Raw genomic sequence first — 26789 nt, forward strand, 5'->3', positions numbered from 1 at the left:
GTTCCGGAAGTGAGTATCCTCTACCGGAAGAGGTTCCCGGTCTAGTCCTCTGCCACTTTTTTCACGCATGCGCAGTACGCACGCTTCCCTTCCCGGAAGCGCGAACGCGGGTTTCCTTACGGAGGCTCATAAAACCGCTCACACTCTCCAAATCCGGATCGACGAGACCCGGTCCCGAGGGCTGAATAGGTGTACCTGCAGGAGACGGGCGTCGTGGGCGTGAGTACTACTCTGGGTGCAAAGGACCATTTAAGCTAAGTACTGTTACTGCTTGCTGACTGGGTTTTGTCCCTCTTTCCTCTCCATTTTATGCTTCCCTTTTAGGATGTGCCAAATGCGCCGTCCCCTCCCTCCCGCGGTCTATGGGGTGGATTTTCATCCCTGGTGAAGTGAGAACCTACCTTTTCTCACCTCTTTTGCTGCTTTTTTGTTGATTGGTCACTGGCCATTTGGCCCATTGATCGCAGAGTGATTTAGTGTTGCTTGAATGTTCTCACTGCCATTCGCCTCCTTTTTCACCTATCTTACCCCCCCTGCGCACTCACACCGCTAGATTCTGCAACTTGGCAATCTACCATGAGAGTGTCACTGTATAAACTATACTACCTACCGTTTAATCTCAGCCACAGGCAGAGCCACGCACCTCTACTATTATGTATGAGTTGTGCACCCTGGCACCTGGAGCACAAGTAATTAGCTTGAATTGGCTAAATCTATCGACAAAATATTCTAATTGTTTGTTTGTCTTGTTTTGTTTGTCTGTTTTTAATTCCCGCAGGTGCTTTTTATTTTTTGTCTCTAAACTTTAGAGACAGGAGGTGTGTGCGTCCTACCTTCGGGTGGTGAAGCCCGCCCCCCTTGTTTTTTGCACTTCACAGACTTTTTAACTTTCAAGTCCTCTGGTTGGGTGGGCCTTAGAGTGCCCATACCGCCGAGGTTTACACTCTAGGTCCTGACGAATGCCAGGTTAATTATACCACACCGGCTGAAACATGTTCATGTTGACCATTCACGTTGTCACTTAATGTTAGTGGGAGTAGACCATTCAATTAGTTGGCCCTACTCACCATCACATTTTTTAACTTTGTCCTTGATGATCTTTGATTAAATTAATTTTTTGATACATACAAGGCAATTTTAAGTCACCACTTCACACTATTCACGTAATTTTTCACATAGCCCTCCCACCCTCACAAGACCAGCACCGCAGTAATTCTGGCGTCGCAGCACACCGGGGTGACATTCGGTCACACCCGGTGGGGCCCGATGATGAAGCAAGTCACCGACCAGGTCGGTGAGTGAGGGCTTTCCTAACAAACTAAATGGGCTTTGTTGGTTCCTTGTGCTCTGTGCTTTTTTCCACCTCAAACAGAACAGGAACACTCTTTTGTTGTTGATGTCTAATATAGTTTGGGGACTAAGAGTGTCCATGACTCTCCCTATCTCTCTTGTTGTTTATGAGTAGATCTATTCGCCACCAAAGAGAATGCGCAATGTCCTCACTTCTGCGCGTTGGACTTTCCAAGGCTGCACTCGCTCGGCGACTGTGAGAAGTGGCTCTATATATACTGGACCAGAATAAGATAGTGTGTATAGAGTCCACAAACCCCAGAGGTATAACCGAGGTTAAAGCCAGGTGTGACCTTACTCTCTGAAGTGGGAGCTTGGTCGAGCAGTAAGGCAGTACCAGAGGACAGTGTAAAGCATTTGTTGTACACACTCAGTCAGCAAAAGGTTTCACACACTCAAAGACTGAACTCCAGGCCAATTGTTTTTATATCAAAGATATAGTTGTTTTATTTCTAGAACCAACAGGTATCAAAATATACTGTTCTCAATATGAGAGGTCTCAGATGAGTACTTTGCAGAAAGGCAATAAACTCTGTAAACACCATAGGTACAGGGGTTGCAGTAGTCAACACAATTCTACACACAATTTAGCATTGCGCTCAATGGGTTTTTCTATATAAACACAGTTGATTACTTTGGAGATTACTTTGGTTGTTCCAGGACTGGATCCTAGATTCAGTCCTGGGGTCTAAGCTGAAAACAATTTAGTAAAAACGTGTTCGAGGCATATGAAGTGCAGATCTTACACTATGCATTAGATCGCCACCTGGTGTTGGGCTCGGATGATTGCATGTTGTTGTCGTCTTGGAAGAAGTCTTTGTAGTCACGAGATAGGTGACGCCTCCCTTGGACGATAGTGCGCATGGGCATCGGCTCCATCTTTTTTTCCGCCACTGGGTTGGGATGAACTTTTTCTGCTCCAGTTCGAAATCTACTTTTCAAGTACTTCGACGCGTAAAAAATTATTTAAACTTCGCCAAACTACTTTCGATATCGACAAACACAGTCTCGACTCCATCAGCTCGATTCCGGTCGTCGACGCGGGCTGTTGGGCCTGTCCACGCGGTGTGGCCTACACCTCATGGAAAGGACGCCATTCAAAAGATGCTCCAACTGTGGAGCAAAGTTCCCACACAGTGACCATCACGAGGTGTGTAACCTGTGCTTATCGCCAGAACACGACAAATCCAGCTGCACAGCCTGTGCGTCCTTTCGATCCAAGAAAACCATTAGAGATCGGAGGGCCCGTCGACACTATATGCAGAGATCGGCCCGGGAACCGGTGGATAAGTTCTGCTCGTTCCCGGAGAAGATTCAGACGATCTCCAAATCGTATCAGAGACAGACGACTCGGATGACTCCATACCATCGGGTCAGCGCGTGAGAACTACATCCACAAGTTCTGCAACCATTCTTTCACAAGTGGGGTCATCCATACATAGATCTGTTCACCACACACGAAAACGCAAAACGCCCAACCTTCGCGGCCAGGTTTCCACACCCGCTCTCCAAGGGCAATGCGATATGGATGAACTGGTCAGGCAGATTTGCGTACGCTTTTCCGCCACTACCACTAATAGTGCGCAAGCTACACAACAGTCGCTTAAACTGATTTTAGTAGCTCCCACATGGGCATGCCAACCGTGGTATACAACTCTGCTAGAACTATCACTAGTTCCGAACCATAAACTACGCCTGATACCATCCCTGCTAATGCAGAACCATGGAGACATCAGACATCCAGACCCAAGTCAACTGAATCTGGCGATCTGGCTCCTAATGGTCTTAGAGTTCTGTTATCTTAACCTACCACCAGACTGTATGAATATCATTAAAGAAGCCAGGAGACCTACTACTAGAGCTTGCTATGCTGCTAAATGGAAAAGATTTGCCATTTACTGCAACAATAACCAAATTGATCCCCTAGATGCTTCCATCCAAAATATCATTTGTTACCTTCTACATTTACAAAGATGTAATTTGGCATATTCATCTATACGCCTACATCTGGCAGCAATTGCAGCATATTTACAAAATAGACAACATCTGTCTCTATTTAGAGTGCCTGCTATTAAAGCGTTTATGGAAGGATTAAAAATAATCATTCCTCCCAGGTCACCACCCTCTCCAGTGTGGAACCTAAACATTGTTCATACAAGGCTCATGGGTCCACCTTTTGAACCTTTACACAAATGTGAACTGCAATTCCTCACATGGAAAATGGCTTTTCTATTAGCTATTACCTCTCTTAGGAGAGTAAGTGAGATTTAAGCTTTCACTATACAAGAACCATTTTTACAATTACACCGTAGTAAAGTGGTTCTCAGAACAAATCCCAAATTCCTTCCAAAAGTCATTACTCCGTTTCATTTAAACAAATCTGTAGTTACCAGTGTTTTTCCAAAACCCAGACTCTGTAGCAGAAAGAGCTCTACACACACTAGACGTTAAAAGAGCTCTCCTCTATTATATAGATAGGACCAAATCCTTTCGCTAAACAAAGCAATTGTTTGTAGCTTTCTCTGCACCACATAAAGGCAACCCCATCTCTAAAGCTGGAATTGCAAGGTGGATTGTAAAATGTATACAGATATGCTATCAAAAAGCAAAACTTACATTAACAGTTCCTCCTAGGGTGCACTCCACACGCAAACTAGGAGCCTCCATGGCTTTCTTAGGAAACATTCCCCTAGAAGACATTTGCAAGGCAGCAACATGGTCTACAACACACACCTTCACTAAACACTATTGTGTTGATGTGCAAGCTAAGCAGCAGAAGCCAAGCTGTCCTCAAAACCCTCTTTCAAACTACTGCAACAGACCTAGGTGACCACCGCTAAGGGGAGACACTGCTGTACAATCTATGCACAGTGTAAGATCTGCAGCTCATATGCCTTGAATGGAAAATGCTACTTACCAGTATGCATCTGTTCTTGGCATGGAGAGCTGCAGATTCTTACACGCCCTCCCGCCTCCCTGGGGCCTGTATCTGTTCCAGTTCTATCTTAATTAGATATACACGCATGGACATCCTTTCTTCTTTCTACAAACTCCATCATTTCCCAACATGGCGAAAAACAATCGAAGGATGGAGCCGATGCTAATGCGCACTATCGTCCAAGGGAGGAGTCACCTATCTCGTGACTACAAAGACTTCTTCCAAGACTACAACAACATGCAATCATCCGAGCCCAACACCAGGTGGCGATCTAATGCACAGTGTAAGAATCTGCAGCTTTACATGCCAAGAACAGATGCATACTGGTAAGTAACATTTTCCTTTAGTTATTGCAGTGATTTTTCAAGAATATAAAGCTATTTTAAACGTTCACACTTAAAGATTTTCAACAGAAATCTGGCAATGTTATCCAATGGGAGAAAATTCAGGTTGCACGTAAAGTACGATCTCGTTACTTTTGTAATCCAGTACTGGGATCCTAGGTCCAGCACTGGGGTCTCAGCTTAAAACAGATAAGTCATTATGTTTCAGTATTTGATATGATTTTTAAAGAATATATCAAGTTTTCAAAAGTAGACACTTGGAAGAAATTTCACAGAAAAGCACACAATGGATTCCTATGGAGAAAATTCAAGTTACTAGTAAACCCGACTAGGATTACTTTTGCAGTTCAGTACTGGGCGACAAGATGCAGTACTGGCTTCTCTCCTGATCACAGGTGAGTACTTCGGAATTCGGTTGATTTTATGTGAATATTTTAAGTTTTCAAAAGTAGGCACTTAGAAGATTTTTCGAGTCAAACCAGTCAATGTTATCCAATGGCAGGTAAGTGAGTTACTGGTTGCCAGGTGAGTACACGGCTGGGGAAGTTAGGGTTCTGGGCATAGACACAGGGGTCCCCCAGGGTCAGGTAGGTACAGTTGGTTCACCCCCAGCGGCACAGGGGCGGCCGGGTGCAGAGGTAGTTAGGCCCAATGTTATCCAATGAGGGGCAGGGGGCCTCCGGTTGGTGGCTGCTGGCTAGCAGGCCACGCGGCTGTGGGAGCTGGGCTCCTCGTCACTTGCTCAGGGCAAATGGGGAAGTAGGATAGAGCACAGGTTGCGCTGCCAGGGGCACTCTGGCAGCTGGGTGCCTTTGAGCCGTCGGGCACTCAATGTTATTCAATGGCAAAGGTAAAAAGGGAACAAAGGCTGCAGACTCGGGGACGGTGATTCTTCAGGTGCAACCACCACTTCGAGAGGTAAGTTGGTTTCCTGAAAAAGAGGTAGGTACCCCAAAGGGAGGCACAGGGGGTCGCAGGGCGCCGGGTGCAGGGGTGTCTTTGGGTGTCGGGAAATCTTACCCTCGGCTGGTCGTGGTTGGAGGGGTCCCTGGTTCTGAGGCTGCAGGCGTTGTCTGGTTCGTCCAGGAGGGTCTTTGGGCACTGGACTTCGGGTGCCAGTCGCCGGGGGGACATCCTCGTGGTCTTGGATCATTCTGGCACGGGCAGGGCTCGGCGGGTGCAGAGTGGGCAGGTCTTGAGCTTCCCGGTGGCACCAGGGGTTGGTTGTTGAAGCAGAGCGTCTGCTTATGGGAGTTCCAGTCTTAAAGATGGTCAAGGCAGGCAGGTCCTCCGGGTGTCCTAAGGTTGCTGTCCGCAGGAGTCGCCGGGATTAAGCAGGAGCAGGTTCCATGATCGACAGGCCGATAGGGCTGGGGCCAAGTCAGTGGGTGTCGTCCTGTTAGCAGCTGCACAGCGGGTCTTCTTCTTGTTCTTCTTTCTTCTTATCGGGATCTGAGGAAGGAAGGTTCAGGGTGCCCCTAAATACTAAATTTAGGGGTGTTACAGGTAGGGCAGGGGCAGGGACCAATAGGTCCCTTTCCTGGGGTAGGTACATCCCCAGCCTGCTCCTCTCCTGTGGGAGGGGTGCAGGAGCCTAGCTGTGATTGAGCAGGGCTCCCCATCTTCAAGATGCCCGGAGCCTGGGGTCATGATTCGCCTCGCCCACCTGAGGGGTGGGGTTGGCACAGGCTGCCACCCCCCTTCCTGACGTAGGGTTTCCCGCCAGTCTTCCCGCCAGAGTGGGGGTTAGAACTGGTGGGGGCCAGTAGCTGACTACAGCAAATGGTCTGGAGAAGCTCACAGAGGCGGCATGCCTTTGAAGCTTCCCCCTGCCCATCCTAGGGGAGGAGACCTAGCACCTCGCCCAGGATGTGCATTGTTGCAGGCCCAGGAGAGCAGGGGGCTCTCCACCCAGGGGTCCAGCAACATGTCTGCTGTGTGGCAGCCTCTGCAGCCACTCTGCCCAGACGTGAATTGTAGGTTAGGTTTTCAGGGGGCATCTCTAAGATGCCCTCTGGTGCATTTTACATTGAATCTCACACTGGCGGGTTTAATGTGCTGAGAAGTTTGGTACCAAACTTGTTAGTCTTCACTGTAGCCATTATGGTGCTGTGGAGTTCGTAATGACAACCTCCCAGCACCATATACTCTTAATGGCATCACTGCACTTACAGTGCCCAGGAATGGCCCCGAGTACTGTAGGGGCACAGGGCTCATGCATCTGTGCCCACACCTCTGGCATAGGGCACCCAGCTAGAGGGGTGACTGAAGTAAGCCAGGGCAGTGGGTTCTGTGGGCATGGCACACAGGGATGTGTGCCATGTCGACTCTTTGTTTAGTTCTGTACTTAGGCACAGCCTGCAAAGGCAGTATGTGTGTGTCAGGGTACAGGGCCCCTGAGGGTGGCACAAAAAGTGCTGCAGCCCTCAGGTGTCTTCTCTGGTCACCATGCCCTGGGTACCTAGGGTACCATTTACTAGAGGCTGACAGGTAGCCAGAGATGCCAATTGGGTTTTAGTTTCAACACAGTTTTAGGGAAGGAACACAGGCCCTGGGTACCTGGTTGGCGGGACCCCAGGGCACACTCAGTCAAAGCACATCAGCAATTCAGAAAAAAGTGGGGGCATACCAATGCAAGAAAGATGGCACTTTCTCACAGTGACGCTTTGACACGAGTGGAGCTGCGGTTTATTGTACGCTTTTCTGCCTATACCACTTCTGCCCAGAGTGCTGAAGATCAGGCGCGTCCGGGCCCAAGTCATTCTTGTGGCTCCAGACTGGGCTGGAAGAGTTTGGTATCCCGAGTGTGACAAAGTGCCATCTATCTTGCATGGTATGCCCCCTCTTTTTTCTGATTTGCTGATGTGCTTTGACTGAGTGTGCCCTAGGCTCCTGCCAATCAGGTGCCCAGGGCCTGTGTTCCTTCCCTAAAACTGTATTGAAGCTGAAACCCAATTGGCATCTCTGACCAAGTCAACCCCTGGTAAATGGTACCCAGGGCATTGTGACCAGAGAAGACCCCTAAGGGCTGCAGCACTTATTGTGCCACCCTTAGGGGCCCTGCACCCTGACACCCACACCCTGCCCTGGCAGACGGAGTGTCCTGGTGCATACCTAAACAAAGAGTCGACATGGCACACATCCCTGTTTGCCATGCCCACAAACCCATTGCCCTGGCATACATAAGTCACCCCTCTAGCTGGGTGCCCTATGCCAGGGGTGTGGGCACAGGTGCATGGGCCCTGTGCCCCTACAGTATCCAGGGCCATTCCTGGGCACTGTAAGTGCAGTGCAGCCATTAAGAGTAAATGGTGCTGGGAATTTGTCATTACGAACTCCACAGCACCATAATGGCTACACTAAAGACTGACCAGTTTGATATCAAACTTCTCAGCACATTAAACCCACACTGATGCCAGTGTGGGATTTAATGTAATATGCACTACAACCTAACCTACAATCCACGTCTGTTCTGAGAAGCTGCCTAGGCTGCCACACAGCAGACATGTTGCTGGACACCTGGGTGGAGAGCCCCCGCTCTCCTGAGCCTGCAACAATGCACATCCTGGGCGAGGTGCTAGGCCATCCTCCCCAGGATGGGCAGGGGGAAGCTTCAAAGGCATACACCCTTTGTGAGCTTCTCCAGACCACCTGCTGTACTCAGCAACTGGCCCCCACCTGTTCTGACCCCCACTCTAGCGGGAAGACTGGCGGGAAACCCTACATGAGGAAAGGGGGTGTGCCAGTCTGTGCCAACTCCACCCCTCAGGTGGGAGAGGCGAGGGGAAGCACAACTCTGGGCTACGGCCATCTTGAAGATGGGAAGCCCTGCCCATTCAGAGATAGGCTCCTGCCCCCCTCCCACAGGAGAGGAGCAGGAGAGGCGGTGTACTCACCCCAGGACAGGGACCTATTGGTCCCTGCCCTTCCCCTACCTGTAACGCCCCTGAATGTAGTATTTAGGGGCACCCTGAACTTTCCTTCCTCCAATCCCGATTTCGAAACAATAAAGAAGACTAAGAAGAAGACCTGCCTTGCAGCTGCAAACAAGAGGATGACACCAACTGACTTGGCCCCAGCCCTACAGGCCTGTTGATCCTTGAACCTGTTTCTGCTAAATCCCGGCGTCTCCTGCAGAAAGCAACCTCAAGAACCCCGGAGGACCTGTCTGCCTTGACCCTCTTAGAGACTGGTACTCCCACGAGCAGTGGCTCTGCTCAATCAGCAATACCCCTGGTGCCAGCCAGGAAACGCAAATCCAGCCCACTCTGCACCCGCCGAGCCCGGCCTGTGCCCAAGTGGACAAAGAGCCTGAGGACGTCCCCCGGCGATACTGACCCAGAATCCAGTGCCCAAGGACCCTTCTCGACGACCCATGCGACGCCTGCAGACTCAGAACCAGGGACCCCTACTACCGCGACCCCAGATGGTAAGATTTCCCGACGTCCAAAGACACCCCTGCACTCGACGCCTCCTGTGCCCAACTCCGGGGTGCCTACCTAGCCTCCAAGATCCCAACTTACCCCGCGAAGTGTTGGTCGCTCCAGAAGATCCACCCTCCCCGGGCCTGCAGCCTTTGTTCCCTTTTCAAGATCTCTATTGAATAACATTGAGCGCCCGACGTCTCAAAAGCACCCTGCACCCAGCCGCCGAGTGCCCCTGGCAGTGCCACCTGTGTCCTATCCTACTTCCCCATTTTCCCTGAGCAAGTGACCAGGAGCCATACAGCCACGTGGCCTGCTAGCCAGCAGCTACCAACCGAAGGCCCACTGCCTCTCATTGGATTACATTGGGCCTAACTACCTCTGCACCCGGCTGCCCCTGTGCCGCTGAGGATGTACCAACTGTACCTACTTGACCCTGGGAGACCCCTGAGTCTATGGCCAGAACCTTAACTGTGTCAATCGAGTACTTACCTAAAAGCTGATATTTCACTTTTCTTACATAGGCTAACATCGACTGGTTTCACTTGTAAATTCTTCAAAGTGTGAAGTTTTGGAACTTTAAAATATTCACCTAAAATCAGCCAACAGCGAATTCCGATTTACTCACCTGTTATCAGGAGGGACCTCAGTGCTGCACCTTTTAACCCAGCACAAACCCTGAAAAGTAATTTTAACCGTACTTACCAGTAACCTGAATTTTCTTCCATAGGAACCCATTGACTGTTTTTCTGTGAAATTTCTTCTAAGTGTTGATTTTTGCAAACTACAAATATTCTTTAAAAATTGTACCAACTACCAAAACTTAATTACTTGCATGTTTCGATTGAGGTCCCAGTGCTGAACCTAGGAGACCAGTACTGGATTACAAAAGTAACGTGAACAGGGCTTGTCGCAGTGACTGCCATTGCCTGACCTTAAAATGGTGGCCACCAGAAGGCATTATCACCAGTGAAAGCACAGACATTCCGCCCAAGCTGTAGCAGACAAGCACCTGGGGCACCATTGCTGCTAATCTCTCCTGCCACACCACCTGAGACACGCAATACCACCTTTTGGGTGCCTCGCACACCTGAGGGCACAGTAAGGTTTTGCTTGTTTCCTTCCTCTGCCAGTATATTTAACTGAGGGACGCCTTACCATAAATATCAGGGCCATGCTTCAGTGCTGCATTCTGGGGTGTCACCTCAGGGGAGAGGAGGAGGAGCCAGGATCCAGCTTGGCTGCTCGGAGCCTCTGTTCTGCTGGAGCCACGCTTTCATCAACTAAGTGAGGCGCTTAATTCCCCACCTAAACAACTGCTTCAACCATCTCCGGACATCGGATGGTCGAGAGCGTCTGACGCTGTGGCCGACGTTCCAACCAGTCGTAGCAACACAAGGATACTGGCGAAAATATCACCCGGCGTTTTAACCTCAAGATGGCGCCTGAGAAGGAACTGACCTGCTTTTTGAATGACTCGAAGCAGATCCATGGGAACTTTTACCGAACTACCTACCCCCTACCCCTCCCCGCTCTACTCTTCTCCACTTTCCTTCTACTGACCTCTGCCCTCACCTGTCCTGGCCCTTAGTTCCCACCCTGTTTACCTGTGAATTGTCCCTCGTCCTTTGAGATCTAGCTATTTTGCCTGATGCCCGATGGAGCTACCTGGTTTAGCTATAGGGGAGACAGGTCGGGGATTCCCTCCTTGGACGTCACCTACCCAGTCGGTCTTTAGCCAGACTTCCTTTCGTCTCTCCTGTCGTCTCTTCCCGCATCCTCCCTCTATTTATGTCTCTCCTTCTCTCCTCTCTCAATGTATTGAGACTGAACTATTTTGTCTGATGCCCGATGGAGCTGCCTGGTTTAGCTATAGGGGGGATGGGCCGTGGACTCCCTCCTTTGTCGTCAACTACCCAGTAGGCCTTTAGACAGACTTCATTTTGTCTCTCCTTGTTGTCTCTTCCCCTATCCTCCCTTTGTCACCTTCCCTGTCCCCTTCCCTATACGCTCCACTTATTTTGCCCTCCATGCTCTTTAAATGTTTTCCCATTGAGACCTAGCTATTTGGCCAAAGCCTGGTGAAGCTACCTGATAGCTATAGAGGAGATGGGTTTTGGGACTTCCCCCTCGACCGTCACCTACCCAGCCGGACTTTGGGCAGACTTTCCTTCGTCTTTCTGCCGTATCTCCCTCCCACCCCTCTATCCTTCCCCTCTTCCCCTCTACACTTCCCTTATCTCTTTTTCTATGCTCTTGTAATTGTTTGTCTAACAACTGATGTAAATTGGAACTGATGTAATCTTGTAATTTTGTGGAACCTCATGTAAAGCGCTCTGATACCTCCGGGTCTAGCCAGCGCTATATAAAACTCTTAAAATAAATATGTGAATTGGATTCTGCTGTTTTTGACATTGAGTGACTTGATATTCTTTTCCAAAGCATCGTAAGTATGTGACCAAATTATAAACATTTCATCGATATAATGATACATGACGAGTGTGAGAAAGTGGCTCTATATATACTGGACTAGAATGAAGTACAGTGTGTATAGAGTCCACCAACCCCAGAGGTATAACTGAGGTAAAGGTCAGAACTGACCTTACTCTCCAAAGTGGTAGCTTGGTCGAGCAGTAAGGCAGTACCAGAGGACCGTGTAAAGCATTTGATGTACACACTCAGTCAGCAAAAGGTTTCACACACTCGAGGACTGAACTCCAGGCCAATTGTTTTTATATCCACAGATATCGTTTTTTTATTTTTAGAACCAACAGTTATAAAAATATACTTTTCTCGTTATGAGTACTCTCATGTAATTACTTCGCAAAGGAGCAATAAAGTTTGTGCACACAATTAATACAGTATAGACTGTAAGCAACACAATCCTAAAACACACTATAGCATTGAGCTCAATGAGTTTTCCACATGTAAGTACAGATTACTTTAGTAGTCCCAGGACCAGATCCTAGATTCAGTCCTGGGGTCTAAGCTGAAACCGTATTAGCAAAAAGTTGTAGTTACTTTCGTGAATTTTCATGAATATGAAGCGGTTTTAAAAGTTCCCACTTAATTTTCAATGTAAATCTGACAATGTTATTCAATGGGAGAAAATTCAGGTTGCAGGTAAAGTACTATCGCGTTACTTTTGTAATCCAGTACTGGTCTCCTGGGGCCAGCACTGGGGTCTTAACTTAAAACAGGTAGGTAATTGAGTTTCAGTATTTCGTATGATTTTTAAAGAATATTTCAAGTTTTCAAAAGTGGAGAAGTGTGGCTCAGGGGTTAGAGGCGGCAGACCCGGAAGCTGAGATCGGTCCTGGACCAGGGTTCAATTCCCTGCCTCGGCGGGTCTTGGGCTCAAAATTCCACGGACTCAATAATTCTCGTTCCGGTGCCTACTCGACTCACGGGTTCACACTCTGCGACTCTGGGCAATAGCTTGCTTAATCTCCACTATGGCCCCTCGCGGCGGGATGCCTGGCTTTCACCTTGTGGATACCCTGCTGGGGTTATCTCACAGGGGAATACCAGGACGGGTTCCCAAGGCAAGCGCCTTGATGCCTTCGGGTGATACGTGCGCTATATAAATCGCAATACATTTACATTTACAAAAGTAGACAAGAAAATTCATAGAAAAGCAGACAATGGGTTCCTATGGAGAAATACAGATTACCTGTAAACCCGGTACGGATTACTTTTACGGTTCAGTACTGGGCTGAAAGGTACAGTACTGACTTCTCCCCTGATCACAGTTAAGTATTTCTGATTTCGATATTTGGCTGATTTTATATGAATATTTTAACATTTTAAAACTTCACACTTAGAAGAAATGTCACAGAAAAGCAGACAATGGTTTTCCTATGGCAGAAATTTAGATTACTAGCAAACACGGTTGTGATTACTTTTGCGATCCAATACTAGGCTACCCGGTACAGTACTGGCTTCTCTCCGGATCACAGGTGAGTAATTCGGAATTCGTTATTCGGTTGATTTTAGATGAATATTTTAAAGTTTCAAAACTTCACACTTAAAAGATTTTTCGAGTCAAACCAGTCAATGTTATACTATGGCAGGAAAGTGAGTCATCGGTTTCCAGGTGAGTACTCGTCTGGTGAAGTTAAGCTTCTGGGCATAGACTCAGGGGTCCCCCAGGGTCAGTTAGGTACAGTTAGTACACCCTCAGCGGCACAGGGGCGGCCGGGTGCAGAGGTAGTTAGGCCTAATGTTATCCAATGAGAGGCAGGGGGCCTTCGGTTGGTGGCTGCTGGCTAGCAGGCCACGCGGCTGTGGGAGCTGGCCTCCTGGTCACTTGCTCGGGGCAAATGGGGAAGTAGAATAGGGTACAGGTTGCACTGCCAGGGGCACTCGGGCGGCTGGGTGCAGGGTGCTTTTGAGCCGTCGGGCGCTCAATGTTATCCAATGAGGCTCTTGAAAAGGGAACAAAGGTTGCAGGCTCGGGGACGGTGGATCTTCAGGAGCGACCAACACTTCGAGGGGTAAGTTATGATCTTGGAGGATAGGTAGGCACCCAGGATTTGGGCACAGGGGGCTGTGGGCCGCCGGGAGCAGGGGTGTCCTTTGAGGTCGGGAAATCATACCCCCTGCTGGGCTGGTCGTAGGTGTTCTTTGTTCTGAGGCTGCAGGCGTCATCTGGGTCGTCGAGGAGGGTCCTTGGGCACTGGATTCCGAGTCAGAATCGCCGGGGGGACGTCCTCAGGGTCTTGCTTCACTCCAGCACAGGCCAGGCTTGGCGGGTGCAGAGTGTGCAGGGTTCGCGGTTCCAGGCTGATGCCAGGGCCTGTGGTAGACCCAGGTAGTCAGAGTCACAGGGCAGTCAGGTCCTCCGGGGTTTTTGAGGTTGCTGACCACTGGAGACGCCGGGGTTTAGCAGGAACAGGTTTGTGGGTCGACAGGCCGGTAGGGCTGGGGCCAAATCAGTTGGTGTCTTCCTCTTTTTAGCAGCTGCACGGCAGGTCTTCCTGTTTCTTGTTCTTCTTTCTTGTTTCGATATCTGGGTCGGAGGAAGGAAGGTTCAGGGAGCCCCTAAATACTAAATTTAGGGGTGTTACAGGTGGGCATGGGCAGGGACCAATGGGTCCCTGTCCTGGGGTGAGTACACCCCCTAGCCTGCTCCTCTCCTGTGGGAGGGTGATAGGAGCCTAGCTGGGATTGGGCAGGGCTCCCCATCTACAAGATGGCCGGAGCCTGGGATCGTGCTTCACCTCGCCTCCTCCACCTGAGGGGTGGAGTTGGAAAAGGTTGGCACACCCCCCTTTCCCGCCAGTCTTCCTGCCAGAGTGGGGGTAGAACGGGTGGGGGCCAGTTGCTGGATACAGCAAATGGTCTGGAGAAGCTCTCAGAGGCAGCGTGCCTTTGAAGCTTCCCCCTGTCCATCCTGGGGGAGGAGACATAGCACCTCGCCCAGGATGTTCATTGTTGCTGGCCCAGGAGAGCGGGGCTCCCCACGCCGGGGTCCAGCAACATGTCTGCTGTGTGGCAGCCACTCAGCCCAGACGTGGATTGTAGGTTAGGTTTCAGGGGGCATCTCTAAGATGCCCTCTGTAGTGCATTTTACATTAAATCCCACACTGGCATCAGTGTGGGTTTAATGTGCTGAGAGGTTTGATATCAAACTTGTAAGTGTTCAGTGTAGCCATTATGGTGCTGTGGAGTTCGTAATGACAACCTCCCAGCACCATGTACTCTTAATGGCATCACTGTACTTACAATGCCCAGGAATGGCCCTGGGTACTGTAGGGGCACAGGGCACATGCACCCATGCCCACACCACTGGCATAGGGCACCCAGCTAGAGGGGTGGCTGATGTATGCCAGGGCGGTGGGGTTGTGGGAATATCACACAGGGATGTGTGCCATGTCGACTTTGTTCAGTTCTGCACCTAGACACTCAGCCTGCAAAGGCAGTTTGTGGGTGTCAAGGTACAGGGCCCCTAAGGGTGGCACAATAAGTGCTGTAGCCCTTAGGGGTCTTCTCTGGTCACAATGCCCTGGGTACCTAGGGTACCATTTACTAGGGGCTGATATGTGGCCAGAGATGCCTATTGGGTTTAGGCTTTAGTATAGTTTTTAGGGAAGAAAAACAGGCCCTGGGTACCTGATTGGCAGGGACCCAGGGCACACCTAGGAAAAGTGCATCAGGCAAAAAGTGGGGGGGGGGGGGGTACTGCAACAGGAACTCACTTTCTCACAATGAGATATTGAGTCCATTCAATGTCTTGAAAAATGTGTTCTTCGAGAACAGCCATGAAAATATTTGCATATGTGGGGGCCCCCCAAAACCCATAGAGGTCCCGCTGATTTGGAGAAAGAGCTCATTATCTCAACGAAAATAACTGTGTTGTAGACAAAATAAAATAAGTTCCAGCAAAAACACCGTGTGGGCACCAATCTGTGGTTGTGTTAACGCCCATTCAACAGCACCAATACCTTCTTGTAAAGGGATAGACGTAAACAAAGAAGTAACATCGATGGTACAAAGAAACCAATCTTTTAAATGGGGGGTCAACTGTGTCCTTGTGTATTTTAGGTAGCATATAGAGATGGTGACGTTTAGGAAATTATTTGGTGAGGAAGTTTTTGGTTTTGTGCAATATCCAATCCATGTCGACCGCGTGCTCCAAGACTTGGGTAAGAGTCTGTTTTATCTCGTTAGTGGGATCCCGGTCTAGTTTCAATAACGTTGTCTCATTTGCCAGATGCTCTTGGACTTTGTGATGGTAATGCTCCTTATCCATGATTATAAGAGCTCCTCCTTTGTCTGCATGTTGAAACATAAGTTCATTATCTCTAGCCAGCTGTTGTAGGCCCAATCTTACCGATGTCGTCAAGTTGGACTTTTTAGGTGGTTTGAAGTCCAGTTTTTTCAAGTCTTGTAGCACTAGTGATTCAAACATATTTGTGGTTTTGTGGGACACAGGTGCTGTAAAGGTTCTTCTAGGTCTGAATTCCAGAAATTCATGAGGTTCTTGGGGTCGCATATCTGGATGTACATTGGGATGGTCATATGAAACAACTGAGATCTAATTTGTCATTCAACCCATGAGGCATCATGGTGTTGAATTTTTTGATCCACATAACTTCTTTCTGTGATACTAGGCTGGGATCAAACCTCCACATACTTGTATATATGAGGGACCAGCAGCCCTGAAATACTGTGTAGCACGCACCAGTTGGAAACATTTGTAGGCTTAAACCTCACATTGTTCAACATTGTGTTATCTTTGGTGTGCAGTTCTCCAACCTCATCTTTTCACACAGGGATGTGTGCCATGTTGACTCTTCACTTTGTTCTGCACCAAGACAGGCAGCCTGCAAAGGCAGTTGTGAGTGTAATGGTACAGGCCTCTAAGGGTGGTACAATAAGTGCTGCAGCCCTTAAAGGTTTCCCTTGTCACAGTGCCCTGGGTAACAGTTGTACCATTTACCAGGAGCTGACCTGTGGCCAAAGATGCCATTTGGGTGTGTGTTTCAATGCAGTTTTAAGGAAAAAACATAGGCCCTGTGTACCTGATTAGCAGGAGCCCAGGGCACACTCAGTCAAAGCACATCAGCAGTTCAGCAAAAAGTGGGGGCTACCATGCATAAAGAGGGCACTCTCTCACACTCGTTTTTGGGTCTCGCTGGAAATGCATCCGTAAGGATGCATCCAGCTGGAGACCAGTAGCGATCACTCTGGGGGGGAAGGACGGACCGTAGGGTGTGCGAGCTTTTGTAGCTGGATTCGTGTGCACGAACGCGCACGTCGCGTCCCGCGCCGTACACATCGCAGACAGACACTCGCTCTCACACACACACACACACACCCCCTCCCCCACGCACTCCGAGACACACACGCACGCACGCACACACCACATACACAGGCCGCCCCCCCGCACGCGTGCGCGCGTGTACATGCGCCCCCGCCCGCAGCTCAGCAACGCACTCACCGGCTTCCTCTCCTCAGCTGCAAGGCCCGGCAGCAGGACTCTTCTTCCCTCCTTCGGCACCGGGGCGCAGGGTAGGCTCCTGCCTGCTCCGGTGCTCAAAACACGGCTCCAATCGCGGCTCTTCCGTGGGAGGCGGGGTAGGCTCCCGCCCTCCTACTTCCTGTTTCCTGTTGTCGCGCCGGCCTGCCTGACTTCCTGGTCGCAGGCCGGCAGAGTAACGAGGATGTTTTGCGGTATGTATTTATTTATTTAATTATGCATTTTTATATAGCGCAGACTTTACCCGAAGGCGGTATTTATTTATTTATGTATTTTTATATAGTGCGGACTTTACCCGAAGGCGGTATTTATTTATTCATTATGCATTTTTATATAGCGCGGACTTTACCCGAAGGCGGTATTTATTTCTTCACTTTTGGTGCTTTGCCCCTTTGGGTAATTAATTTGAGTATTTTAGCCAAAGATGGCACATAAATCTTTTCTTCGTGCCAAGTATTAGTTAAAAACTCTGTCTTGAAAGCTTCCAGGCCCTTCTACATACTTGTTAGCTCTGGGTTGTTTTCAGAAAACCTCACTTGAGTTCCTCCATGTCATTGGTGCGATTTTCCCACAGTCTTGCACGGGACGTGCATGAGAGAGAGTGAGCTGGGGCTGCTTATAGCCATTGTTTAGTCTAGTGTTAGCGTGTTTACATCCGTGCTCTAGATTTATAGGCAGCCATGGGGGGAAAACAGATTGTGCCAGATTGATTGAGGGCATCAGGTGAAGAATGTTTTCTTTTTACTGTCCTTTTTCTTTACAATTTAGTGTGTGCTTTCGCTTTTTAAATGTAAAAACGTGTCATGTTCAATCATTTTTTCCAGAAATCCTGTCAGTAATGTTTCATCCCCAGAGAAATCTGCCTGCACGTGTGCTTAGATTTGTGTGAGAAGTTGGCCTGATGTGCAGTGTTCACTATTCTAGTGATCACTATATATCAGTCCAAACAACCCTTATTGATGATTGGTTGTAAGTCAACCTTATAGACCAGCTATCCTAGTAGCATGGATACGAGCAGTCTAAGGCTAAGACTCTAGAGGGCGTGTTAAGCCAGCTGTTTTACCATCACATTACCCCTTGAACACCCAGTGAAAGGACACCACACAAGTGTTATGAAAATAAACAGTGTATTTATTAGAATCACAACAACCCTGTACTCTTTATGAGGACAGGGTGCTAGGCACACAACAAAACTCTTACGAAAATACTTAAGTTAGCACGTTATACACAAATGCCCGAGGGGCACGGAAAACCATATACTTTAAAAGTGGAATGCGAAATTACTAGCAGGTAAGTACAGTACTAATAGGCTTTGGACTCGCTAGGACTTGACTATAGAATCGTTAGATTACTTCTAGGAGACCTAGGGGACTCGGGTGCAGAGTGTGCACTCACGCGGGATGCGGGACAAAGTCTATGGGAGCTAGTAAAGGCAAAGTTAGTGTTCACGGGCGAACCCGACCTGGTAGGAAGAAAACGACAGTGGATCCTGACCCTAGGATAGTGAGGCTATGCTGGGACACCGAAGTGCTGAAGTTACCTAGCCCAGGGGCTGCAGCTGCATAGGTCTGAAAAGACGTCGGGGATCTCGTTGCCGGACCAGGAGCCTGGAAGAAGGAAGTTGCTGGCAGGCGACCAGTGAAGGAAAGTTCGTTGGATCCAAGCCTGGATCGAGGAAGAAGAAACCTGAAAGCAGAGGGGACCAAGTTCTTGAATCACTAGCCAGTGATTAAGTGGGCACCAGGATGGCACCGGGCGAAGTCACCGCAGTCAGGTGAGTGGGCGCTGCTGGGCTCTGCAGTCTCTCGGACCAGGAGGCGTTGTCGGCGACCAGGATGGAGGTGCGAGCTGTCCCACGAAGGTTCTTGCTGTCGACGTCGCTGGACCCAGGATTGGGCAACAAGTCTTGGCAAATGCAAGGCCCACGCGGTGGACCTAAAATGGCGTCTTAGCCGGACCAGGAGGGTCCAGGGTACTTCTCCGATGGAGGGAAGCAAGGGCCAGTCTGGAGCAACCAGACTAGCAGCAGTATTGTCGTCGGGCGTCGTTCGGAAGGCCACAAGCCAGCGGGCTAGTAGCCAAACAACGCGGTGAGCAGCAAAAAGCAGAAGGGCCCCACGCAGATCGTGGAGATGCTGGGAGGCTGCACTTCGGTGCTGGAGCTGCTCAGGGTCGGGGCTTCTCGGACCCCAAAGCACTCACCAGGAAATTACTCGGCGGGCTTGCTGGAAAGAAGTCGTGCAGTCTTGAAGATGGCCGGTCCCTCGAGGTCTCGTCACACCCACGAATCTCAGCGTGACTGATGATGCAGGTAGAGGTCAGAGGTGCCAGGGAAGCCGGTTCTCGTCGAGCTGGGCAGTCTTGATCCGGAGGAGAGACTTGCAGCAGACCGCAGTGTTCTTAAGATGGTGCCTGCGGATGCAGGGTGACTACTCCTTAGTCACAAGGGAGAAATCTTAGGAAGAAGTCTTGAGTTCCTTTCGTGGAAAGTAGTTTCAGGATTCAAAGATGATCTGCTTTGGAAGGGGGCCAGTTCCTACCTTTATCCTGTAAAAAGGGGCTGGCACGCGACTAAGTCCTGCCCTAGGGGTGGGACTAGGAGGGGGGTGGTTACACCCACTTCCTTGGCGGGCTTTTCCCCAGCACAGGGTCTGGAGTGACCCTGGAACTGGTTCCAGCCAGCCTATGCACAGTGAGCACCGGGGTGCCACGTGCAGTCACCTTCCTCTAAAGCCCTGCCTACCTACAATACACAAAACCCTGTCTGGGACGGTGCTGGCACCGCCCCTGGCAGGAAACCCTTTGTCCTTATCTCCTGCTCTGGGAGGACTCCCAGCAGCAGGAGGGCAGACTTGTGTCTCGGTGGCAGCATCCATTTTGTGGATGCTAAGGCTCTGTCTGACTTTTAACCGGGTTTACAGGTACGTACATGTCGTGTCCCTCTAGAAGGGTGGAATGCTAACCCCGTCGCCAGAACTGGCGAGGGGTTAGTATTCCAATTCGTATGACACCTTACTCGACATGTTTTGATAAAGCGATACCAGAGTTGGCATATAACCGCGAGGATTATAATGCACTTAAGAGTATATGGTATGCGATATCATGGAAACGGCTAAGGGATGGATCCCGAAAGCCGCAGACAGGCTCAGCTCATGCCAGAGCACCATCTCACACGATTCCAAGCACTCTGCCTTCAGGATTGTCAAGGCCTGCCATAGGAGTGACTGATAGGAGATCTGTGTGTCCATTTTTAGGGTTAGATATAGGTATACTATATCTAAAGCAAAGGGTGAGTACACCACCTTGCCCCAGCTGTCAAGCAGCCAGTTGTGTCAGATTTGGATGGCCAGCCAGGGGTGGCATAATACATGCTGCAGCCCCTGGTAGGCCCTGGGTACACCTATGCCCTGGGTACCTAAGGTACACTGTACAGGGACTGGTAAGGTGACTCAGTATCCAATTTAGATATGTACCTAAGGTACATGGAATCCATTTTACAGAGAGAGCAGTAGGCCTGGGGTCCTGAATAGCAGGGCCCCAGGTCAACTAAGTCAGAAAACCAGCAAAACACCAGGCAAAAAGTTGGGGGCAACCATAGTCAGGGATCTACCTTCCTACAATTTGTATTAGATCATTATGCTGAAATGTGAAAAATTGCTGCTGTTGAAGTACTTTAGTGTGTTTATTTTTTAACAGTGTAATAGTTCAAGTTTTATTGGAACTAATAGTTCTGTTTTATCTAACAGTTTAAGATCACCCCTAACCCTTTATGTTGACTGGCTACACAGCTGCAGTATTGTTCAGTATTGTTTCTCTCATCTTCTTTGTGTCTTTCTCTAAAAGCAGAGGCTGCAAATCATCTTGCTATTTCATGTACTGCTTTCAATTGAATGCCACCTGATAAACTAGGGCATTACTATTGCAGTTCTGTGTGAGTTGTGTGTACGTAAACACTTTACTTAAACGATTTTAATAAGAACAATTAAGTGTTGACCTATTTCTGTTATGTGTTTGTTTTTGTGAAAACGTGTTAGTCTGGGACTGTCTTCATATCTTGTGTTTCTAGTAAATGTTTTCCTTATAGACCAGCGTGAGTACCTGACCTTGACCACTGTGATCACAAAATTCTTAAGCACCCTGCAACACTGGGGATTTACAGGAATCCAAACACCAGCGTAAAGTACTCGAACAACAATAACGTCTGTCTTATAAATGTCACAAAAAAATGTTAATATTTCACTTCTGTTCTTGGATTTTCGTGAAAATACAACACATATTGCATTACAAATGCTATAGGTGTCACATTTGTGAAAGTTAAAACTATTGGCATTGTAAATGACAAAGCTATTACTTTAGCTATTACTATAGCTATTTTCACAACCAACACATAAATAAAAAAAATGTAATTCACAATACCAATGGCTCAAACTTTCCTAATGCGAGACCTATTGCATTGCAAATGCTTGTTCTAATATTTTAGTGAAGGCTGGGAGAAGTGATATTGGCCTATAGTTACAGAATATGTTAGGAACTAAGGCCGGCTTTTTCAAAAGCACGACCACTTTGGCCAATTTCTAACCAACTGGCAGAACCTCTAGAGTGAGAGACTGATTAAACATGGAATTAATCAGGGGGTTGAAGACCTCACCCTCAAAAGTGGTTTCAGCTCCAGGAGGGGTAAGTGCCTTGGAGAGGTCTAACACCTCATGGAGGATTGACTTCTTGCTATAAAGTGCATCTCGAAAATGAATGAGGAGCCTCAGTGCTGAAAGGATTTGAAACCCCCATCACCCCTTTGACCTTGAAACCCAGAAAACATTGCAGAGCCTACTTCTCAACATCGAAACACAACCGGCAGTACATTGAGCTTTCTTTCTGCTGAGCTGCTGGAGTCCAGCATTGTACAGAGTAGGATTCATATTAATCCCTATCCCATTATTGCACAGTCACAGTAAAGGGAAAGGAAGGTGCCCTGAATTATGGGAAACCATGTTCTGATGAGAACATTGCACACTTCCTTGAAGGAACAGAAAAAGCAAGATAGTCTTGGTACTCCACCCAGTTAGACCAGCCACATCACAAGATGTCTTCCCAAAAAGACTTCTTATCTCAAAGACTGGGATTAATTCAACACCATGTGCCTCAATCTAGCAAAGTGGATCCAAGTCTTTGAATTTGGATATTTGCAACTTCTTGGGAATGTATGACAGTTCATGAGGAAGCAAGAAAGCCTTCTTCAAATTTCTGTTACTTGTTTAAATAGAGATGTTTGTGCTTTACTGTGGTAGATCAAAGATTGAGTTCTTACAGGCTTAATTGCAGATTATAATACAATAACCGTATGCATTTGCGAAAAACAAGGTTGTCTGCTTTTAGAGGACTCTAACTTAATCTTTTTTTAATGTTGGAATTTTCTCAGACTGGAAACGTTTCCTGAACGGTTTCCTCAAAGAAAAAGAGGACTTTTTGTGGATCTTTTTGAGTTTGTTTTCTGTTCTTGTGGAAAGATCTTTTGACTTTCTTCCCTGTTGTGCTATCCAAACAAGGAAAGAGGTGCACGTGGACTAAACCTTTTAATCTCTGCCTTTTTCCTCTAAGAATGTCTATAGAGGGGGACTGCTTCACAGTCTGTGCAGAGTGTATGGTCTACATCCACACATACCTTTAAACCACACACTACACTGTAGCGTGCGAACCTTGTAGACGAGCACTTCAGTGCCCCACATCGCAAGAACTACATAGTCAAAATACAGTACATGCTGCAAAAAGAAAACCTCACTCAGTTTTCAGCTTTTGTACATTCATATTGAACACTCCTGCTTTACTGTATGCTGGGAAGTTGTTGTAGAGGGCTTGTTTCACTTTAATAGCAATCGCAATTTACTTTCATGAAGGGTAGTAATTTTCCTTTTTTAAGTTGAACCTGTATCCTTGTGCATTGTTAATTTCGTGGACATGATCAGGACATGATCAGGAGTCCGTAATTGCATGCTTGAGAACTATAACCATATGTATGAAAGGTTTGTACCCATTCTGAGTCAATGGGACAATGTCAGTACAATGACCCCAAAGGTTTTACTACAGAAAAGCAACTTTCAGATTACTAGCCCAACTCTAGATTGTAGTAGAGTACACGGCATGTGATTCTTAAACACCACAAGCCTAAAACACTGTGTTAGTGGTAAGTAACTTTTTTATTTTTTCTTAGTTTCTACATAGTTCTAATCACTCACAAGGGAATCTCAGAACAAAGTGATGAGATGTGATGATGCTGTATGGGGTGTGAAAAAGTGCCATCTTTCTTGCCTTGGTATGCCCCCACTTTTTTTCTGAATTGCTGATGTGCTTTGACTGAGTGTGCCCTGGGCTCCTGCCAACCAGGTACCCAGGGCCTGTGTTCCTTCCCTAAAACTGTACTAAAACAAAACCCAATTGGGATCTATCGCCACCTGTCAGCCCCTAGTAGTTGGTACCCAGGGCATGGTGTCAAGAGAAGACCCCTGAGGGCTGCAGCACTTATTGTGCCACCCCCAGGGGCCCTGTACCCTGGCACCCACACACTGCCTTTGCAGGCTGAGTGCCTAAGTACAGAACTAAAACCAGAGTCGACATGGCACACATCCCTGTGTGCCATGCTCACAGAACCCATTGCCCTGGCATACCTCAGTCACCCCTCTAGCTGGGTGCCCTATGCCAGAGGTGTGGGCACAGGTGCATGAGCCCTGTGCCCCTACAGTACCCAGGGGCATTCCTGGGCACTGTAATTACAGTGATGCCATTAAGAGTATATGGTGCTGGGAGGTTGGCATTACGAAGTCCACAGCACCATAATGGCTACACTGAAGACTGACAAGTTTGGTATCAAACTTCTCAGCCCATTAAAACCGCACTGATGCCAGTGTGGGATTTAATGTAAAATGCACCAGAGGGCATCTTAGAGATGCCCTCTGAAACCCTAACCTACAATCCACGTCTGGCTGAGTGGCTGCAGAGGCTGCCACACAGCAGACATGTTGCTGGACCCCTGGGTAGGAGAGCCTCCACTCTCCTGGGCCTGCAACAATGCACATCCTGGGCGAGATGCTAGTTCTCCTCCCCCAGGATGGGCAGGGGGAAGCTTCAAAGGCATGCCGCCTCTGTGAGCTTCTCCAGACCATTTGCTGTACCCAGCAACCAGCCCCCACCAGTCCTGCCCCCCACTCTGGCGGGAAAGACTACGACAGGAAAGGGGGGTGCCAGCCTGTGCCAACCCCACCCCTCAGGTGGGGGAGACGAGGTGAAGCACGACCCCGGGCTCCGGCCATCTTCTAGATGGGGAGCCCTGCCCAATCCCAGCTAGGCTCCTGCCCCCCTCGCACAGGAGAGGAACAGGCTAGGGGGTGTACTCACCCCAGGAAAGGGAACCATTGGTCCTTGTAACGCCCCTAAATTTAGTATTTAGGGGCTCCCTGAACCTTCCTTCCACAGATTCCGATACCAATAAGAGGAAAGAAGATCAAGAAGAAGACCCGCCGTGCAGCTGCTAACAGGACAACAACAACTGACTTGGCTCCAGCCCTACCAGCCTGTTGATCCTGGAACCTGCTCCTGCCTAAAACTCGGCGACTCCTGCGGACAGCAACCTTGGGACACCCAGAGGACCTGCCTGCCTTGACCCTTTGAAGATTGATTGGTGCCTCCCTTTGGGGTACCTACCTGTGCTCCAAGATCCCAACTTACCTCTCGAAGTGCTGGTCGCCCCTGGAGAGTCTCCGTCCCAGAGCCTGCAGCCTTTGTTCCTTTTTTACCTTTCCCTTTGGATAACATTGAGCGCCCGACGGCTCAAAAGCACCCTGCACCCAGCCGCCCGAGTGCCGCTGGCTGTGCCACCGTTGTCTGAGCCTACTTCCCTCTCCTTGCCCTGAGCAAGTGACCAGGAGCCCAGCTCCCACAGCCGCGTGGCCTGCTAGCCAACAGCCACCAATCGAAGGCCCCCTTTCCCTCTTTGGATATCATTGGGCCTAACTACCTCTGCTCTCGGCCGACCCTGTGCTGCTGGGGCTGAACCTACTGTACTTACCTGACACTGGAGGACCCCTGAGTCTTAGTCCAGAACCATAACTTCACCAACCAAGTACTCACTTGGAAACTGGTAACTCACTTACCTGCCATTGGCTAACATTGACCAGTTTTGACTCAAAAACTTTCTAAGTGTGGAGTTTTGAAAACTGAAAATATTCATATAAAATCAGCCGAATTCCGAAGTACTCACCTGTGATCAGGGGAGAAGCCAGTACTGTACCTTTCAGCCCACTACTGAACCGCAAAAGTAATCCTTACCGGGTTTACTAGTAAGCTGTATTTTCTCCATAGGAACCCATTGTCTGCTTTTCTATGAAATTTCTTCTGTCTACTTTTGAAAACTTGAAATATTCTTTAAAAATCACACGAAATACTGAAACGCCATTACCTACCTGTTTTGAGTTAAGACCCCAGTGCTGGCCCTAGGAGACCAGTGCTGGGTTACAAAAGTAACGCGATCGTACTTTTACCTGCAACCTAAATTTTCAGATTTCCATTGAAAAGTTTTTAAGTGTGAACTTTTAAAACAGCTTTATATTCATGAAAATTACCCGCAGTACCTAAAACGTTTGTGCTAATCTGGTTTCAGCTTAGACCCCAGGACGGAATCTAGGATCTAGTCCTGGGACTACTAAAGTAATCTATATAGTAATCAACTGTACTTACATGTGGGAAACCCATTGAGCTCAATGCTAGTGTGTTTTAAGATTGTGTTGCTTACTGTCAATACTGTATTAATTGTGTGCGCCAACTTTATTGCTCCTTTGCAAAGTAATTACATGAGAGAACTCATAACAAGAAAAGTATATTTTTATAACTGTTGGTTCTAAAAATAAAACACCTATATCTGTGGATATAAAAACAATTGGCCTGGAGTTCAGTCCTTGAGTGTGTGTGAAACCTTTTGCTGACTGAGTGTCTACAACAAATGCTTTACACTGTCCTCTGGTACTGCCTTACTGCTCGACCAAGCTACCACTTTGGAGAGTAAGGTCAGTCCTGACTTTAACCTCTGTTATACCTCTGGGGTTGGTCGACTCTATACACACTGTACTTCATTCTAGTCCAGTATACATAGAACCACTTTCTCACATGGGGCACTTGATTCTGGGGATTTTAAGATGCCTTAGGTGTGATCAACCCCCCATAGAGTTAGGTCTTGTATAATAAGATAATGCAACATTCTAAAGAGATCATACATGCTGGTGTTTTCTATCGCTGTTAAAATTTGGTAACGATAATAGGATTTGATGCATTGAATTATCTTTGCACCTCAGCAGAATATCATTTTTGGAAATGAATTCAGGTAATCATTTTCATGTCTAAGTGAGCTGACATCATGATCCCTTTCACTGCTTTTAAGTAGGCTACCAACAAAATATGCTTCTGACTTTCAAATTTGGCAATGTTTAAACATTACCAGCTTTCTCATGTAGTAGTTTGCACCTGTTGTCTTTTATCAGCATAATTCTCTACCTGTGCCATGGACTATTGTCTAGACACTAGTCCCTCTTTGGTCTGTGCAGGTCTGCCCTAATATTTTCCAGTGTGCCTCATTTTTAACTTAAGAACATTGTCCACCTGGTCGTTTGAGGATAAAATTGCATGTGTTCCTTTGCCTGCTGGAGGAAGACCATTGATGTCTGTCTTACTTCTCTCCCCGTTTGCAAGGTAACCCTTTAACCTCC

General features: G+C 48.2%; 1 protein-coding gene across 9 annotated transcripts in view; it reads left to right on the forward strand.

Annotated features, from left to right (window-relative positions):
* KMT2D (lysine methyltransferase 2D) overlaps window positions 1-26789 on the forward strand; it is a 1543965-nt gene that overhangs the window by 1463259 nt on the left and 53917 nt on the right. The window lies entirely within an intron of this gene.

Source organism: Lissotriton helveticus, chromosome 1_1 (assembly GCF_964261635.1).
Source record: "Lissotriton helveticus chromosome 1_1, aLisHel1.1, whole genome shotgun sequence".
Classification (NCBI taxonomy): Eukaryota; Metazoa; Chordata; class Amphibia; order Caudata; family Salamandridae; genus Lissotriton; species Lissotriton helveticus.